Here is a 19,508-nt window from a genome sequence, read left to right as displayed (position 1 = left end):
TGCCCCTCTCCTGCCCACACTCTGTCACTCTCTGTCTCTGAAAAATGAATAAATGTCAAAAAAAATTAAAAAAAAAAAGAAATGGAACTTCCTAAACTTTACTCCAGAGATTCTGATTCAGTAGGTTTGGGGTGGAGTCCATTAGTCTGCATTTTTAATTCTGTTAAAGGAGTTTCTTGGTCCACAATTTTGAGAAGCATTGACCCAAGAGTACTCATCCACTCTCAATGCCCCAGATGCCCCAGATAACCTCCAAATCACTCTTACACTCCAGACCTATCCATCATATCACCTGAATACTTAATATTTCAATCTGGATATTCAAAAAATTCAAAATGTTGGAGCTAAATTTATTAACCTCCCTCCCCCTCCCAGCCTCTTTTTCTTCCTCTGAAATAATGATGAAACCTGGTTAGAGTTTGTGTCCAAGGAATACTGACTCCTGGGGATTGCTACCTACAGAGCAATTGGCATAAAAGAAAACCCCAGGGAGAGTTTGCTAAAAATGCTGAGTCACAAACTCCTCAAATGCTGATTCCTTAAATCGGGAGTGAGGCCCACAGATCTGCCTTTTTAGCGAGACTCTCAGCAATGTTTCTCATATAGATAGTCCCCAACCCCCACTTTAAAAAATGCTGCCTTAGCGATTCCGACAGCAATTCCTAGCAATAGGAACACAGAGGCTTTGAAAGCATTTGCCACAGTAGAGGCGTGGGATGGGAATAAAGGAAGGATAGTTTAACCTTCCCCTGATCTCTAGTAGAGCTCCCAAAATCTACTCCAAATGATTACACACGCTAAGTGAAATCAGTGCACTTCTATCTAAAGTCATTTTGGGGTCAAGTTACCAGCCACTCGCTGCTAAAATGACTGATACCCCAAATCCTTTTGGTACAGTTATTTCTGGATTACCAATGATTTGCTCCCATGTCAATTACATTCGGCGATGAAGAATAGTTTTTTGCCACTTCTTTTCCTTTTTCCTCCCTCTAGTCTTGTTTCCGTGAGGATACATTACTGATTTAAGAAACTGAATACCAAAAACCTATAATATCTCAGGTAGACAGTACATACCACAGGGTGGAGAAAACATCTATTATTTAACTTATATCTCCCTCAAGGAAACTTTCAGACCACCTCCACTAGCAGAAGCTCAATTAATAACTTTTTTTTTTTTTTTTTTTACCGTAAGGAGTCCTGGTTTGTATTCTGTTGTAGAGTTTCAATTCTTTCTTAGTCCCAACCTGACCTCCTTAAGGCTGTGGGTGCACTTGCTTTGTTGCCTGAAAGAATTCTAACTCGATGCTTTCCTCAGTTGTCCCTTTATACACATTATGCTCTTAGTTCAAAAGTGAAATGATTTTGCCGAAGGTTATGAGAATAAAACTGGAGTTCAATTAGTCATTTTGAGACAGGCAACTAAGTGGCTGATCCCTTTTTAATCTTTAACAAGCTCCATTATTCACAAAGGCAAATTGATGTCAGCTTTTAAGGAATCTAAAGTAGTGCAAACCACATAACTTTGAAATATTTAAATATTTTAATTCCCAGGATGAAATATATTTTTCATACTGATTAGACTCTGAAACTGGTTTTAAATGGAAACAGTGCCAAACAGAGGGTGAAACGCAAATACAGTACATTTACAACAGCGCAAAGGGCCTTGATCCATTTTAATTTTATCTCTTTGCAAACTACAAAATGCATAATGTTAGCTCTATGTTCAGTCTCAACGTCCTCTATCTACATATCAAAGTGTACGACGAAGAGATCATTTTTTTCCCCTGAGAAAAATCAGTAGGAGCTGAAATGATAGGCAATTTACCTAGGTTTTACCCTGAGTCTTTTGCTTTGATTTGAGGTGGTTGAGACACTGATTAACCCTATTTTCCTAAATCCAAAGCAAGACACTTTACTTCGGCTGACTTCATCTGCAGATACTTTTTCTATCTGCAGAATAGTTTGCAGCTATTGTGTGAAATATCTTTCATCTCTTTATTCCTTTCCTCTTCATAGTCCTTTTCTCCACTCCCTTCCTCTCTCCCAGCTGCAAAGATTTGCCCTCTAAGAGAGTGGGGGTGGGAAGAAACCTGGGATGGAGGCCGAGCAGGAGCTGGAGCCTGCGAAGCAAGGATCTGGCTTTGTTATTGGTCGGCTGCTGCCTGATGGATAGCCGAGGGAGGCGTGAACTCTTCAGTCTCTTCTGGCGGAGCTGAAGTACAGAAACCATATTTACAGGTAAGAGCAAAAAAGGGGAAAAAATCTTTTTCTTCAAAATAAAACGCTTCTCAGTGCCTGCTGAGACAATTTTAGGATATGAACGTTATTCTGAAGACCTTTTCCGCAAGTGTGTCCCATTCATTGATCGTTTCAGGGAGCTTCGCCTGAGCTGTTTCTTCTTCCTGCAAAACCATTAGCTGATAAAAACACCAGAGGCACGTCTTAACCCTGGGTAACTTTCCAGGAAAGTGTTATTGCAGCAAAATTAATAGAGAAAATGAGTCACCGTGTGTCTTTTTTGCTTTATTCAAGTTGATGTGATTGGGAATGAAAGGAAGGAAGAGGAAAGCCCGGTAAATTCCACAGGTTCTGCGAAAATGGAGTGGTCTCTGAATATAGGGCATAAAATTCATGTGGTGTCTTTCGATATTAGCAATACAGGAAGTGGTCTAGGAAAATAATTTTTGCAGCTTGTCGACTCTTTAAGCACTAATTTAGAATGAATGATTTGTGTGCTTTTAAGCTCTCTTATTTAACTTAGTCCTCTTGATAAATCATGCTGCTGAGTGGTTGTATCATTTTATTTAGTAAACTGTAAGCCTATGTGATAATTATCGCATTCATAGGGCTGTTTTCCTTTTAAAAGCTCAGAAACCTGTTTCTGAAGGATTAAGATTTCTGTAGAAAATAGCATCTTAATAGGCAAATTTCATTGGGAGTTTCATTTGCCAATCAAATATATCTAGATAAAGGTTCCTTTGCAGCATTTATATTGTTGGTAATATCACTAGGGCAATAGTTATTTTTAACAGTTTGGAAGTTACTTTACCAGTTGCTTGTATCTCTTAATATTGTCTTTTATTTTCCCTCAGGGGAAATAGGTTAGAGTTCTAAATATGTAGACTAAATGACACACTTACAGTGAAAAGAAAAAGAATTTTACTACAAGTCATTTAATTTTATAGTTATTTTAATTCATAAATATGGGTCAATTAAGGGAGGGAAGATCTCATTAAAATTGAGATTCTTTTAAGAAATATTACTACTGACTTGGGCACATTGGCAATCAATACTTGTTGACTATAATAAAATAAAAGTCTTTCACTGGTGTAAATGATGTTCAAATAATTTTTAAATCCTTCCTTTGAATCACAAACTAATAGGAATGAATAATATATCTAAGAATTTCTTCATCTTGCTTTTCCTTTTTGTTTTCATTTGAGAATGGATTTTGTTTTTGAGTGAAAGACAAAAACATAACAGTTCTTGCAAAATTAAAAAAAGGGGGGGAGAAAAATTACTGAGTATTAGGCAAGATCACCGACATGAATGCAGAACTATCTTAAATTTCCTAATTGTATTAAATTGGGCTAATAATATGTTCACACACTTATGTCATATTGACCTAAGCAAATACACTTGCATGGTTTGTTTTGAACTATTTCTGGATTTCAAAAATCATTATAGATACTGAAATGTTGCCATGTTTCTCATTATTAATGGAATCTTCTGATCTTGGCTTTTAAAACAAAATGATGATAGAAATTAATCCACCCTGGGCTATAATTGAAGGTGATCCAGGAGACCAGATACCTCACAAAACGTGTTAGAGAAAAATAAATCAAGGCAGTTATATTTTTTGGAAATTAGAAATTCCGAGTAAAGCTACCTCCAGGAATGAAGGGGAATTGATGAAAATTAGAGAGCAGAGTTCCACATGGTTTTAAATTATTCTGTTTCCTTGGAAACCAGCTGCTGCAGATGCATTTTGCTTTCTTTGGCTAAAAATATCATCCTTTTAATAATCGCTAAGGGAAAGGTTCTGAATAAAACCGAAGTATATTGTTGCTGCTTTTTATAATTTCCTTAATGGCTCACATATTTTGGATGAAAAGTAGATAAACCCTTTCCCAATCAGCATTTCCTATCATCCACTGGCAGACGTCTGCTTGAGGCGTCTGCGTGAGAAGTCTCCATGAGATAACTATGTAGCTTTCACTGCAGAGACTACTGGAAAAAGAGGGGCGGGGGCGGGGAGGCGGGTGTGTGTTGGGGGGGCGGGGGTGTGCGCGCGGGCGCTTGCTGGAGTGGAGGCGGGGGGGGGGGGGGGGGGGGGGGGGGGGGGGGGGGGGGGGGGAGGGGGGGGGGGGGGGGGGGGGGGGGGGGGGGGGGGGGGGGGGGGGGGGGGGGGGGGGGGGGGGGGGGGGGGGGGGGGGGGGGTGGAAGCATGAAAGAAAACAGTTAAGAGCTTCCTGTCCAAGTGAAGGATGAAACCAGGCAGATGAAAACCATGTAAGGCTGCTCTGTGAGAAATGGCAAAAGCAATACCATTTGTTTTCCCTTTAGAGCATTTTAAAGATTCAAATACAGGTCTGTGTTCTGTGTTTATATGTTATGTGTGTTCCCTTTGCATAATACTTTCCTTTTTCTCATCATGTTCGTAGTGGTTAGTAGTATTCTGAATCAGACAATAAAATTAAGAAACATATTTTAATGCTTCAGTCGTTTTAATCTTAGATGGAAGAGCCTGAGATACATGTTCAGGCTATGGAGAGTGAAGAGGATTAAATTTGTATTTTGACAGATTGAGACATTTTTAAATTTAATGTCCATACTGTTTCTATAATGCAGTCATTTCCTTACCTTTGTAATCAAATATATATACAAAATTACACCTCACAACAACCTAAAACTGTTTTAATGTTATTAATGTAACATATCTGAAATTGAAAAAGAATTCTTACAAATACAAATCTATTCTTTTTGTCTTATTTGAAGACTTTTGCTTTATTTGGAAACAAAATTTCATTCTGTGTGCCTTTTTTTAAATAAGAAGTAAAACACAGCGGCCATCCTGTTTTACCCTAAGTAATTTCCTAAATTAAAACATTTTCAGAAATAAGTAAATACATAAATATAAATATTTTCATTATAAAGTTTTTTCCTCTCAGCTAATTGTTGAGAGAGAAAATCATCATCAAGTTTTTTCATCTTTCCTCTTATTCTGCTATAATTCAGGTGAGATTCCCAACTCTGTTTTCTCTTTTACCTCTCATTTAAATGTTTTCTGACAGAATACTTTATTTCCATAGTATTAACCTTAGTCTTTTAGAGTTATTGTTGGCGATGTAGCAAATAAAGTGCCACGTGCTTAAGCTATATTTTAGTATATTTAATATCTAGCCAATACATAACCTAAATTAATTTGGTATGTCAGAACATTATTTTTCAAAAAGAGTTAGGGTAATGGGAAATACTTTGTTTTCATCAATTAACATGAGCCAAGCACTTCGGTGGCAGCACTTTTCAACGTAAAGACAGATGATATTACAGAGCACATTAATAAATCGGATGGACGAGGAGACGGATTATGCAACCTGGGCAAATAACCCTTATTTGAGGCATGATCAAAATTATTAAGTGTATGTCAGCTTCCTGGAAATAATGCATTGTATAGGCTGACTCTCAGCTGCAGATAATTCTAAAATACAGTTTGTTAGTAATGCCTCTTTACTGCTCGGTGGTTCTTTATTTACTAAAAGTAGCCTACCAGATTCATAGGTAAGTTTACATGGGTCTCTTAAGTCTCACAAAATGTATTCAGGAAAATGAAATATTAATAGCTTCCCCTATAATGTAGGTAGACGACTTTATACCCATAATGGAAATATAATAGTTTGGCAAATAACCCCACACTGCTGGGAATGGAAGGATGGGATTTAAAAGAAATGGAAATTACACCAGGGTCTGAAAGCTTGGGTCTGGTTTCACAAAGTTCAAATTGTGCTATGTACTCAGGTGATCCAAGCAAATGAAAAATTGCTTTAACATTTGTACTCTGGTAGGCCATAATTCAAAAATGTTATTGATCAGAAGTTACTTTTGACTTTAGTATATATTTAATACCCGTTAGTGTAAGATCAGGCTTATATATAAGTATAGAAAGGGGGTTGGTCCCAACAGCATCATTAATTACTCTTTAATTACCACTTTGTAAATGAAAAAGCAAGAAATGGATTTGATTGTCAAGCTAATGATCACATTTGTATGTTTCACAGACTCGATGAATCAATTGGGCAGATCATTTTGATTTCTCAATCAATTGTTCGGATCTCAGTTGTTTTAATAGACTAAATGGTTTGACCCCAAAAATGCTGAATGTGCACACTCTGAGAATACAGACTCGACATAACTTTTCAAGCATTTAATTCTAGATTATGATGACCTTGATAAATGTCAGTGCTAATTCTAAGAATAACATTTTAGCAAGAAAACCACTTGACAGGAGCTCAACTTTGTTATTCTTGCTAATTTCGTGGCTAAGAGGTGAATAGAACTTATCTGGTTTATTTCCAAAGTCTTTGTACTTTAGTTACATCAAGAGCTTAACACATTATCTTCCAATACAACAAAAGGTGATACACACTTTTTTTATGTTTTAAGAAAAAATGTTTATTTACTTTTTGGGGGGCGGAGGGGCAGAGAAAGAAGGAGACAGAGAATCCCAAGCAGGGTTTGCCCCACGAATCATGAGACCATGACCTGAGCCTAAATCAAGAGTGGGATGCTCAACCAGCTGAGCCACCTCAGTGCCCCAGTGTACACACATTTCTCTATATTTCTCCTGATTCACATGCACATTTGTACAAAAACCCACCAACCACCAGGGAAAAGTAGTAATTATGTGAATTTTTATATCTTTAAAGAATACTGACTCTGAGGCCCTTTGGCAAATACTTATTTGATTTTCATGTATTCCGTCTGAATATTTTAGTCTTCTGTTACCCCAGAAGAATGGGACTGGCCTGTAGAGATAGTTTCTTCCTGGATTGTTCATTTTACCTATCTAGAAAGAAAGGCACAGAGATGGATTCCCATAGCGATTTTTTAGTAAGAAGCTGAGCATTTGCTTATGCAAAGTAACAACAGCCAAACACTATGTGTTTGTATTAAATATTGGATATAATGCATTAAATACTGGATGCAAGAAAAGAAAGCTTTAGGAGGACTTTGGAAGAAGGCAAAAAAGCATGGTGTGGCCAGATGGTACTAAAAGCATAACAGCACAGGAATTTTAGAGTTGCACAGAACTCTCCACTTTAGACCTGCCCCTGGTATCCTTTTACTGATGTCAAAGACTTACTGTCATAGTCTCCTTGACTTTTTGTGAGTTTGCTGTCAGGGAAACAAATGAATTTTAGGTGTGTTTTCTAGTAACTGTTGATATAGTTGGTTGCTGTCATGTTGTGGATATATCACAATATATTTAATAAATGAAACAAATAATTTCCCAAACAGGACTCCTGAATGCATTTACAAAGATTTTCTTTTCTATCCCAGGTTAGGCTAGCCACGGAAAATCAATATCTGTCATCAGTCATTACCCCGATGATATTGGTTGTGACGTTGTCAGCATATTAAGCCAGAAACATTCTAGAAAAGATTTTCAAACATTATGGAAAAAATTCTTCTTTTGCTTTCTCAGAATTCCTTTCTGGTAGCTCCTAAAACTCAAATTTTAGATTGTTTACCCACTGTGATAACTAAACCAGCAAGGGGTCCCAAGTGCACCTGTGCTGTGCACCGAAGTCCTCTAGGGCTCAGTGTCACATGGCAAACTGAGCTTGGGGACTCCCATTTGAAGCTTTTATATTCAGAGATCTCCATACAACTTCTCCATACAGAGTCAATAAAACCAGCCTAGAATCACCTCAGGCTTGTCCAACCCTTCCTGCCACAGCTTCTTGATGTGGTTGTGACAGACACTTTTCTGACCTCTCTATAAACAAACTTTTATTCAACAATCTTAACTATAATTCTTGATGGCATGGGTGTCCTTTGTCTCTGTTGATAACATCTAATATAGTGCCTGATGCGTACCATGTGCCCCCAAATTGTTTTGCTGATTGAATAAGAGAATAATCGTGTCTGATAGTCATTTGCCCCTTGCTTACACCCTCCCTGCGACAGAGGCTCCTTCCATTCTGAGACAGTCCCTTCCTTCCAGGTGCTGCTCCGTTAATGGTTTTCAGTGTAACAACGTCCATGTCACATAAATGTTGTTAAGTCATGCAAAATTATGTGTTGCAGACATTTGATTGTACAAACTCCATTTGAGCTCACCTACTTTACCAGGGGATTTCATCTTGCATACATTACGCATCTCATGACTCCCTGCATTGTGCTGTTTCATTATACCATTGCTGTTTTTCATACACACACAAAGAGATCACATTAAATGAATGGATTAGATGTAGATGAACATAATTATAACATAATTATAATATAATTATAATTATATTTATTAATATAAAACATTAAATAGTATTTGTGTAATAAAATGTAGTAATATGTGTTTTACCAATCTGAGTCCTCTCATATATATACTCTTAAGTCAATTATTCTTCACTCAATCTTGAGTTAAGTTGTTCGGCAATGTTTTCTTGTGCTCTGGGCCCACTTTCTGCATTTATATTGTGTTCTGGTGAACAATTCTAAACCATAATGCTTGGCAAATGACAATGCTGAATCAGCTACCAAGAAATCAAGGTTGCATGCTGAGGTTTAGTATATCCATTTTAATATGTCTCAAGGTAACAGAAGGCAGATGAAAAGCACTAGTGGAAGTCCCACAGTCTACCGCAGCCAGGTAGAACTGACCAAAAAGAAAAAAGGAATGTTATGCTCTGATGTGATATCTGGGAGTTTGAAGAGAAAGAGTGATTCCTAATATACCATTACTGTGCACATTTATATGGGAACTATGCTGTGGTATACATATATATGCCTTAAACAGGTGATTTAATCAGCCAGTCAACATGCCTGTTTCCAGAAATGTATACTTTGAGCTAATGGAGTATTTTAACTTTGACTTGTCTCTTAGTTTTTTAGGTAGTATGGCATAATAATTGGTGGGATGCATAATGGACTCTGCAGTCAGGCAAACTGTAGTTCAGCTCTTGGCTATACCATCTTATTGCCTCTGTAAGTTGGGCAACTTACTTAAGTTATCAGAGCCTCTGTTTCTCTTTCTGTAAAATTTAGTTGTCAACCTGGGTGATGTTGTAAAGATTGGTAGATATATATTGAACACTTGACCATAGAATTTGAACATAATATGGAATTATGTGTAATTTTAGTTATTGTTATTGCTGTTTTTATTGTATTTGTGTATAATTTTAGTGATATGTTATAACGAGTCATCCTTTTTTGTTTATAAGCTGAATAGAAGTCAGGAATGGAAGAATGGAGCCAAATAATACCCAGGGTTTTTAATGTCCTTCTAAGTATTATTCTCCATTAAAGGATTAAAAAAAACATAAAATTCTGCTAGATTGGCAAGTTTTTCTACTTTTCCATATTATCTGCAATGAAATGGACATCAGCTAGTTAAATTAGTATTGTATGAGATGGTGTTTTTCTATGTTTTCATAATTGTGGAAACAAATCCTAGAATCATTAATGAATAGCAGTGGTAGGACTTTCAAAACATCAAACCGGGAAGGCATTTTCACAGTTCTGAGAAGTGTTATTGAATATTTCATGAAAAAATATTCCTGTATTTTAAGTTTATTTATTTCTCTCAAGAGAGAGAGAAAATGCAAGTGGGGGAGGGGCAGAGAGCAAATCCCAAGCAAGTGCCACACTCTCAGTGCAGAGCTCGATGTGGAGCTTGAACCCATGAACTGTGAGATCATGACCTGAGTGAGCCAAAGTCCGTCAATCAATTGAGCCACCCAGGCACCTGGAAAAAAAAATTCTATACTTAAATACATTTGCAAGAATCTGGACAAAATTTAAATAATACCAATTTCTATATAGCCTTTATTATGCTAGTGAGCAGTGAAATTCTCCAAAAAGGGTATATAGTATTAAGAATTTTTAAGACTTATGAATCATAAATCCCCTTTCCAACACAAAACTTCATCCATTAAAATCTTGTGGATCAAGTTTTCTTCATGCTACAGTAATCATTTTTAAGACAGATGTATATCTATAATCTCTTGAAGAATCTCTAACTCAAAGGCTAAAACATGGTATATGTTTTAATAATTTTTTCATTATGATAGTTCCAGTGTTTCCAGGATAAAAACATTTCCAAAATTACTCCATGAATAACATATTTTTCATAAGAGTAGTGTATTCAAATTTTATATTCTTTTTTCCACCTATGATTTGTTTTGGAATTTCTACAAAGTGCTTACGTTTCAAAATATTTACTGTCACAAAGGAGCATTATGGCCAAAGTACATAAGAAATGTACATTCTAAGCTACATGTTGCTCAATAATAACAAGGGAACAGTAATACTTATTTCAGAGTCATTATAAGTGCAAATGAGATAACACATTCACAGAATTTAGTTTCTGGGAGCAAGTAAGGACTCGGCAACATTATTATGATCAACTTATTTAAAAGAAAAGCAATGTGTTAATCAAGTAAAAAACATAGGACAATTATGAAGAAATCCCAAAGAATTCTAATTTAAACTCTAAGAAGGCGCTTGGGTATAACAAGCGTTCGTGACCAATTTCTTCTGTAAAGGTAATGTAAACATACAAAAATCACAAACCAGAGTGTGCTCCTTATAGCTATAATAAAATGTCTCTAAACACAAAAGTGTATATACTTTACCGGGAAAAAGAATGTTAAGTAAGTTAGACAAACATACAAAAACTCACTGATAATGGAAAGAAATGGGAAAGGGTAGTTCAAACTCACAAATATTCAGAGAAAACCAATTTCAAGCAGTAAGATGCCATCAAAAGTCCAGAAAGAACGTGGTAGTGAAAAGTATGGTTCCAAGTGCCCAAATGTCCAATGCCTAGGTTTGAATGCTGCTTCTAAAACGGATTAACTCTCTGACCTTTGCCTAGTTACCTCTTTCTCTATGCCTTAGGTTTTCTTCTGAAAATGTTAATAATAATGCCTACTTCATATGTGTGCAAGGAAGATGAAATGAGATGATATATATTGTATTAGTTTTTTCTTGCTGTGTAACAAGTTACCACAACTTTAGCAACTTAAAACCATGCCCATTTATTAGAATATAGGTCAGATGTCCTGCACTGTATGACTGAGTTCCTTGCTCAGGACCTCACCGGGTGGAAACCAAGGTGTCAGTTTGGCTGAGTTCTTGTCTGGTAATTTTGGGGGGGAAATCTACCTCCCAGCTCATTCGTTTTGGCAGAATTCAGTTCCTTGTGGTTATAGGACTGTTTCCGTTTCCTGTTTACTGTGGCCGGAGCTGCTCTTAGCTACTAGAGCCCGTGTCACAGGATTCCTGTCTTCAGATCAGCTGCAGAGAAATCTCTTGCTTTGAATCCTTCTCACTCTTAATTTTTCACCTTTAGATTTAAAGGGTTCATGTGATCAGGTCAGGCCCACCTAGATAATCTCTTATCAGGTCACTGATACGGGACCTTAGTTACGAATGCAAAATCCCTTTAGCCTATAATGTGAACATAGTCACAGGGGTGATATCTCCCCATATTTACAATCCTGGGGGTATACCAGGCATGCACACTAGGGGAATAGAGATGCCACCTTAGAATCCAGTGTAACATAAATGTAAAATCCTAGAATAGTGCCTGGCATATAGTAAACACTATAGCTGTGAGTTCTTATCCTTTAGGAGCATCTAAAAAACTCAAAGAAATTAAAAAAAAAAAATAGCAATGCCACCGTTATGGCAATGATGTAGTAAAATGATATCCCAATGCACTATTAAAGAAACAAATTGGTAGCACCTTTCTGCCAGGTAATTTGGCAATGTATGTTGAGAGTTCAGTACTTCCACTTCCGGGACTTTATCCTAAACATACAACTGGAGATATACACAAAGGTATGTGATATAGGTATGTGATTAAAGGTATTAATACAGCTGTATTAATTATACTTGATTTATAAGAATAGACACTTAAAAAGAAACCAAGCATCTCCCTTTAAGTTTTAGCTAACTAATATGGCATAGGTATTACATGAAATGCTATGCAGCCTAAAGCACAAAAATAAAAATGGAATAAAACAAAAACACAGTTTTTGAAAAATATTGAATGAGAAGGAACATCTTCATGTTGTAAGTGGAGAAATTATAGTCTGCAAAATTGTATATATGGCGTTAATCAACTCATACTCTTTCCTGGAGTGTTTAAGTGGCCTTTTGGCAAGACAGGGTCACTTGACAAGGGAGGGAATATACCCTGACAAGTCTCCTCAGATTGTTGTAGGTAAGAGTAGGTTTCTAGAGACGTCGTGGGGAGTCCCAGCATCCTTCCTAGAGTTTGAGTTCGGCTTTTGGCAAGACAGGGTCACTTGACAAGGAGGGGAACACACTGACACTGTCTGGCCAAACCCGTCTTTCAGAACACAAGCATCCTGAAGAGAAAACATTGCATCATCTCCCATCAATTTGTGTGGTGTGTGTGTGTGTGTGTGTGTGTGTGTGTGTGTGTGCGCGCGCGTGCTGTCGACATTCATTCAGTGACTCAAAATGCAGATAGTATGGTCGGGTCCTTTGTTCCTAATGTATCACCCTATTTTATATTAAACTGGCTAAATTACCCTCTCAGCCAAGATTTTAGAGAATGTTTTTTGTTTTGTTTCAGCTATAATGCAAGACATCTGCAATACATAATACACAGCAGTAGAGGATGTAGAAGTTAATAATTATTAGGAAAGCACCTATGGTGCACATTCTAACACTACACAACAGCTACTAACCCCGCTTTACAGGTGGAAAATTGTTGGCGCATAGAAATTAAGTAACTTGCCAAAAAACTCCTATTTAGGAAATGGTGACACCAAATTTTTAAGCACTGGGCTTCCCCAGTGACACCAAATTTTTAAGCACTGGGCTTCCCTCATTTCATCATACTGTGATTCCTAATGGTTCCTGGGACTCTCTGTTTTAAAGATAGCCTCTGGAAATTTTAATGATTAGCCTAATTTAAATCCTCTGCAGTACATTTCACTGTTTCCCCGTACCTGAAGGCAAATTAGTGGTTAACGGTAACAACACACAGATTGCTTTTTTCTCCTAAGCTTTTTCCAGCTCCAGCCTCTCAGATCTTAAATTTCAAAGTAACAGATGTGTTTTTAATTGAGGATCCGCATTATCACCACGAATTCAGATTAAAGAAATTCTTACAGTTCCCTTTCAACCCAGGCAGTCTGCCCCACCTCTATTCCCTTTCAACCCAAAGGGAGATGTACCAAATTCCATAATCTTTGGATTAGCGTTTCTCCAGACTCTATATAACCCAGGGTATTTCCTACTACTTCTTGCTCTCTGCAACTAAATCCTTGATAAAAACCAATGCCCAGATCTCTCAAGTCACTTAATTGTCCATTTCTCCTTGGGGGATTTCCCTCTGTCCTTCTCAGATTCTTCTCCCTTGCCCTACTTTCTGTCCATGTTCCCAGGACCATTCATTCATTTTTATTCTACCTCCATTTCTAGGTCCAGCAGTCGGTCCCACTTCTATTCTAGTTTTTGCCAATTAACCTTGGTAATCAACCTGAGCCTATGTTTGTATTCTAGCTCTATAGTAAGTGTCTTTATTGTAGGAGAAATAAAAGGAACATAGAAACATTTATGTGGTTATAGAGGTTTACTATTTAGATATGTATGCTGTCTGGTATTATAATTATCTAATAAAAAAATCAACCTTGGGAATTTTGTTCTGTAAAACTTGCTTAATAAAAACAAATATTTAAGTTCTTAGGGGAGATCCGTGTAAGTTCTAAACTATTATTTTAAAAAAATTTCCATTTGTAGAAAGGTTGATGTACCCATCACTCAGAGTAGTTCTGACCTCAAAATGAGAAATTATATTCTTACCTTTACATTCTTTTAATGATCTTTCTTGACTCAGGTATTTCTCATTACTTCATAAATTGAACATAAACATTAACCTATAATTTTCTTCTCTTAAATACCAATAATCTCTTGCCTTTGGCATGTCTGGGTTTGTACAAAAGTATTAAACTGTTGTTGCAAAATATTTTAATTTAAAGTCTGACTATTTGACAGATATACAAATAACTATTTTCATTTTAGAAGCAGTATTAAGAATATTATGTCATTTTATATACTTCTCAAAAGGATTTAGATATAGGATAAGTAATAGTATAGTGTTCCCATTAGGTAGATCAAGAAAACAGAAGGAAGGAAGGAAGGAAAAAAGGGAGGGAGGGAGGGAGGGAGGAAAGAAAGAGAGAAAGAAAGAAAGAAAGAAAGAAAGAAAGAAAGAAAGAAAGAAAGAGAAAGAGAGAAAAAGAGAGAGAGAAAGAAAGAAAGCAGGCCTAAGAAAACTTTATTTTTTTGGACCTAGGAAACTCAAGGTCATGTTTTTAGAAGACCCTGAAGTAGAATTATAAAACTTTTGACTTCTAACAAATACACAAAAAGTAGCATAATCCTTTCGATGCTTGAAAATGTAAATTAAGTCATCCATACTTTCCTGTTTGCTAACATTTTCTTCCAGCCATATACTGTTAAAACAGTATTCTGTGTCATAGGGTGGCTTAATATTATTTAGGACAACTTCCACTTAACTGTGTGAATGGGAAAAACTCATCTGAGGACATGCACAATAACTGTTCCTTGGTCTTCCTTCCCACCTCTTACTACAGAGATCTGAATGGGAGACTATCATCATCTCTCACAATTTAGCTTCCTCTGTGTGATCTCACTGTTGTCATGGCAATAATTGTAGCATTGCAATTTCAGTACTACAACCAGAGCACACTCCAGTGGAATCAGATTGGCAAACACAATCTGTGGGATGAAATCTCTATCTTTCAACAAGTGTCTGTTATGCTTTGAGACACTTCCCCCACCCTTTATTTGTGCTTCCTCAGCCATCTAGTCATACAGTCCAATCTCTCTTTAATAATTTTGTCCATGATTCTTCAGGGCCAACAGGACTGGAAGCATAAATATGATCCACACAAATTATTTATATCGATTTCATATCAGGTAAGGAAAAATTTCTAAATAGTTTCCTGTAACTAATAAACTTAAAGCATATCAACATTTGAAAAAATCCATCAATAGCTTTCAGTCTTTAGGAGCTCTTCTTAATTCCTCTAAAACCTCTGTAAGTACTTGAAGATAGGAGAGTCACTTCAAGCAAATAATAAATAGTTATATTAGGTCACCAAGTGACATTTTTAGCTGGAGGCTGCCTGGCTTTCGAACAGAGCCAGAGTCATATAATCCCTGTGGTAGCAGGTAGTGGTTGTATATTCAGCTTTTTAAAAATCTTGAATAAGTAAATTTAGAGAGGATGGTGAATAAAATGGTTACTAACTTTTTGTCTCCATTTTCCCATGAAAAATGGTCATCATCCATTTATTCCATCTTCTCTGCCAAACTATAAGAAATATTCCTTTAGAGTGATCAATGAAAGCTTACAAACAAGATCACGAAGTTGTACCAGTGTACCTGAGTTGGTCCTATTTGAAACCTGGCAGATAAGGTGGCCTTCAGTGTCATAAAATAATTGGTAAATCTAGAGACAGAGGTGGTTCTAGGTAAAAAACATTAAGTAATCATTTTGCTTTGGGAAGCACCTCCTCTTCTAACTACCTTCTAAATTCTACCCCCACAAAAAGAAACTATGATCTTTCCAGGCCTCTGACCAGTCAGGTTTTCTGACTAACTGTTCATCTGAGTCACTAAGTTCTCTCTAGGTGTGTTCCTTAATTCCAGACCTTTCTCTTTTCAGATGCTTTTCCTCTACCATGGACCTGTGTTTTCTAATGAGATAACAGACTAATGAGTACTTCTTTAAAAATATAAGTCTGATCTTGTCACTCCATGACTTAAGCCCAGTGGTGGCCTCCATCATATGTAGAGTAATAGTTGAATCTTCATAGTTGCTACGCAATCTAGTCTCAATACCTGTCTAACCCGACTGTCCACTGTGCCCAGCCCAAGACCTGGGCACACACCATTTTTTTTGACCTGGACTGCTTCTCCCTCAGATGTCAAAACTGCTGGCCTCCTCACCTCCTCTATGTCTTCTTGCTACTTCCCCACTGTGGCATTAGCTCTCCAATCAATTAAAAATGAAATGTTCTCTATCAGCTAACCTTGTAATCGCTATACCACTTAACTGCTTACTTTTTTCCATAGCATTGATCTCCATATGTTTATTGATCTCCATTTGTTTATATGTTTACTATGTGTCTACCCCTTTCTCCAACAACACCCTGTAAAGAAGCATCATTAGAGAAAGGAATTTTTTCCTGTATTGTTACTTTCTCATTCTAATGACAAGATAGTCACTAGTTCCTGATAGATGCTCAATAGACATTTATTAAATAAATAAGAAATAACCTCTAAACTAAGGGCAGAAAAGAAACAAATCATATTTCTTTTTTTTCAAGTTTATTTATTTTTGAGATAGAGTGAGCACACACGAATGAGGGAGGGGCAGAGAGAGAGGGAGAGAAAGAATCCCAAGCAGGTTCCACACAAACAGTGCAGAGTCCAGTGAGGGTCTTGAACCCATGAACTGTGAGATTATGACCTGAGCTGAAATCAAGAGTTGAATGCTTAACTGACTAAGTCACCCAGTGTGCTCCAAACAAATCTCATTTCTATAGAATGGCATAAGTGACTAAATGAGAACACCCAGTTTCACTTTCTCATGAATTTGAACTGAGGTGTAATGGAAAGAATGAGTCAACTAGTACTCAAAGTTGAGACTTGCAGGATACAATGAAGTAGAGGCAGATGTCAAAAGCCAAAGTCATGTGGCAGCTGGGGCAATGAGGTATCAAAAAATACAGCAACAGAGGTAGCCAGTGAGCACATGGACTTGGAACAAGTACATCCCAGGGAAATGTAGCTGCCGCAATAGAAGGAGACTAGGAGGTCAATGAGAGGCACAAGGACCCATGGTCACTACCTTTTTAAGAAAGTCACTCTAGTTAGACTTGTTCCATATTACCAAGAGACATAGGTAGGACTGCCATGCTGAGATAGACTGGCTTAAGATGTTACCTTTCCTTGGCAGCATATACTGTGCAGTGTCTTTTGTAAAATCAGTTTGTTCCTCCAGTTCATATTTTCTAGCAAAAGCATTTCCAGTATTGTGCTGGGTGATTGTAAAAGAGAAAGCTTTGATTTCTTCGTTTATTGGCCCTTGGAGTCACGTATCCAAACCATCCTTTGTCTTTCTTGTAGAGCCAGTCCAAGTTGGGCTTTAAATTACAATGTAATCTAGAATTGCTCCTTTAATTTTATAAACAAGATAATAAGGGGAAGGGGGATAGGGAACGTACAGCCTAATGGTGCGGAGGACTGCTTCTGAATGCGAAGGGGAGCATTGGCCAGGTTTTAGAGCAGCTTGAACTGGGAATGCAGGGGGATGAAATGACGTTGAGCTGAGTAGCAGCTTCCCCCTTCAGCCTGTGTGTGTCTGTCTACTTCACCACGGTCCATACCACTAACTACTGGCTCTCTCCTTGGTTGTGATACCATTTATTAGGGTGCCGGTGCTGTCATAGTGGTGTACACTAGCCAGCTCTGAGAATCCAGAGGGGCCCTTCAGAACCAGCCAAGAGGGTCCTTGGCTTTGCACAGGATAGAAACCAAATGTGAGCCAAGAGGAAGAGAGAACAGAGTTTACTGAAGATGTAAAAAGAGTGTAGATATGGACAGAGCATCCAGGAGACTTGGAAAGGAGAGTGAGTCTCATCTTTGCTTGGGGTCTGGGGTCTTCACTGAGGATTGTAGTCTGGTACACATATCTTCTCAGGCATCCGGGTGGACAAAGACTGTTGAGATGTCCTCTATCAGTGACTTAGCCCTGGAGCCAGGTGTCTTGGTGAGTCAGTGGTCTTGGAAAACCCTGCCCAGTCACTCCTTAGATGTTACCTATTGTGCTGGAAGACTCCAAAGAAATCATTAACTCCTTGACCTTTGTAAGGAGGACATACATACATGATCTGTTCTGGAGATCCTAGCGAGAATAAAAGCAGGAAAAGGAGCAAAAAAAAATGCTTTTTTTCATGGATTCTCTTAGTTTCCCGGTCTCAGTAGGGTATAGGAGTATTTCTTGATACCTTTGTTACAAATAACAGTAGACAAGAGGACTGAGGTGACTTCATGATTTTATTACATCTGACCCTCTTTACTCACTGAGGTTACCTGCCACCGGAGGGATTTGTGTTTGTGGCCACTGATCATCTTAACAGTTCCTCTGTAGCTCTGAGGAAATTATTATTCTCAGAGGTTTAATGACTTATCTAAATTGACATTAACAAAAATTTTAAATGCATCTGGCTACCTCTGACTGTCTTTCATTGACCATCTTGATAGACTCAAATTAACATTTTATCCCATAAAAGATTTAGGGGCTGTGGTTTATACCCGGTATTCAGCCAGCCTCCTTGGTATAGGACTCAAGTATTCCCTGTAGCTCTGCTGAATTGACTGGCAACATGATAAGGCATCTAAATTCTGCAGGTATAGTCATTCCTAGCAACCAATTTGATTTTTGACGGACAAAGAACCGCAGGAAAGTAGATGCCTTTGTACCTGAGAAAAAAAGAAATCCCAAGCAAGATAGACATGCCCTAATCAGTATGCTCTGAGTATGACAGCATGCAAGTGAGTGATCTGTTTTGTTCTGAACTATGGCTCTGTCAATGACAGTACATGATTTACTAGAACAAATCAAATAAGTGTAATTGACTCCTGTTTGGACGTTTCAAAACACCGAATCATATTTCCTTATGCAGTGCTCTGATTCTACATTCTTAAATTTGACTTTTTCGTATAGAATGCCTTTGTCAAAAATGCAAATGCAAATAACAATGAATCAGGGTAGAATTGTTTTTGATGCTTTCAAACATTGAGGAAAGAAAGATTTCTGCATGAATATGATAATGTGGTAGATGAGGGTCAAAAAATTACCGCCTCAAAAATTGATTTGGAGATTTGGACTGTGCAATCGTCAAATGCTTCAATGCTGTGTTGTTCCTGTTATAGGTACATGTGACAGCGCCGCAGCTATGAGTGGAATTTTAAAGGGGAAGTTTGAAGAAATTGGCGGGTCTTCACCCTGCTCCTCTGTGCAGGAATCAGATGATGAAGTTTTTAGCTGTGACGGTGCTGACAGTGTTGATAGTGTCAATCTGTCCACTTGTAATCTTTTCACTGGTGAGTATCCGAAGCCATATTTCAGGCAGTACTCTAAATTGTGTTGTATAGTTGATTCCTGGAGTTTCTATCTTTATTCATTCCCTTATATCTGCTCCAAGTTTTTTGTC

At 37.5% G+C, this 19,508-nt stretch overlaps 1 protein-coding gene across 1 annotated transcript in view; it reads left to right on the top strand.

Moving 5' to 3' along the window:
* The first annotated feature begins 19,367 nt into the window (after positions 1-19,367).
* Positions 19,368-19,508, top strand: part of CSRNP3 (cysteine and serine rich nuclear protein 3) — a 179,525-nt gene continuing 179,384 nt past the window's right edge. Inside the window, exon 1 of the mRNA XM_039242001.1 lies at positions 19,368-19,398. The gene's annotated coding sequence lies outside the window, so the exon portion shown is untranslated. The remainder of the gene's footprint in view (positions 19,399-19,508) is intronic.

This window comes from Hyaena hyaena, unplaced genomic scaffold (assembly GCF_003009895.1).
Source record: "Hyaena hyaena isolate Hyena2069 unplaced genomic scaffold, ASM300989v1 scaffold_207, whole genome shotgun sequence".
NCBI classification, from domain to species: Eukaryota; Metazoa; Chordata; class Mammalia; order Carnivora; family Hyaenidae; genus Hyaena; species Hyaena hyaena.
The sequence above is the reverse complement of the archived record's forward strand: the minus strand, read 5'-3'. Positions and strand labels throughout refer to the sequence as shown.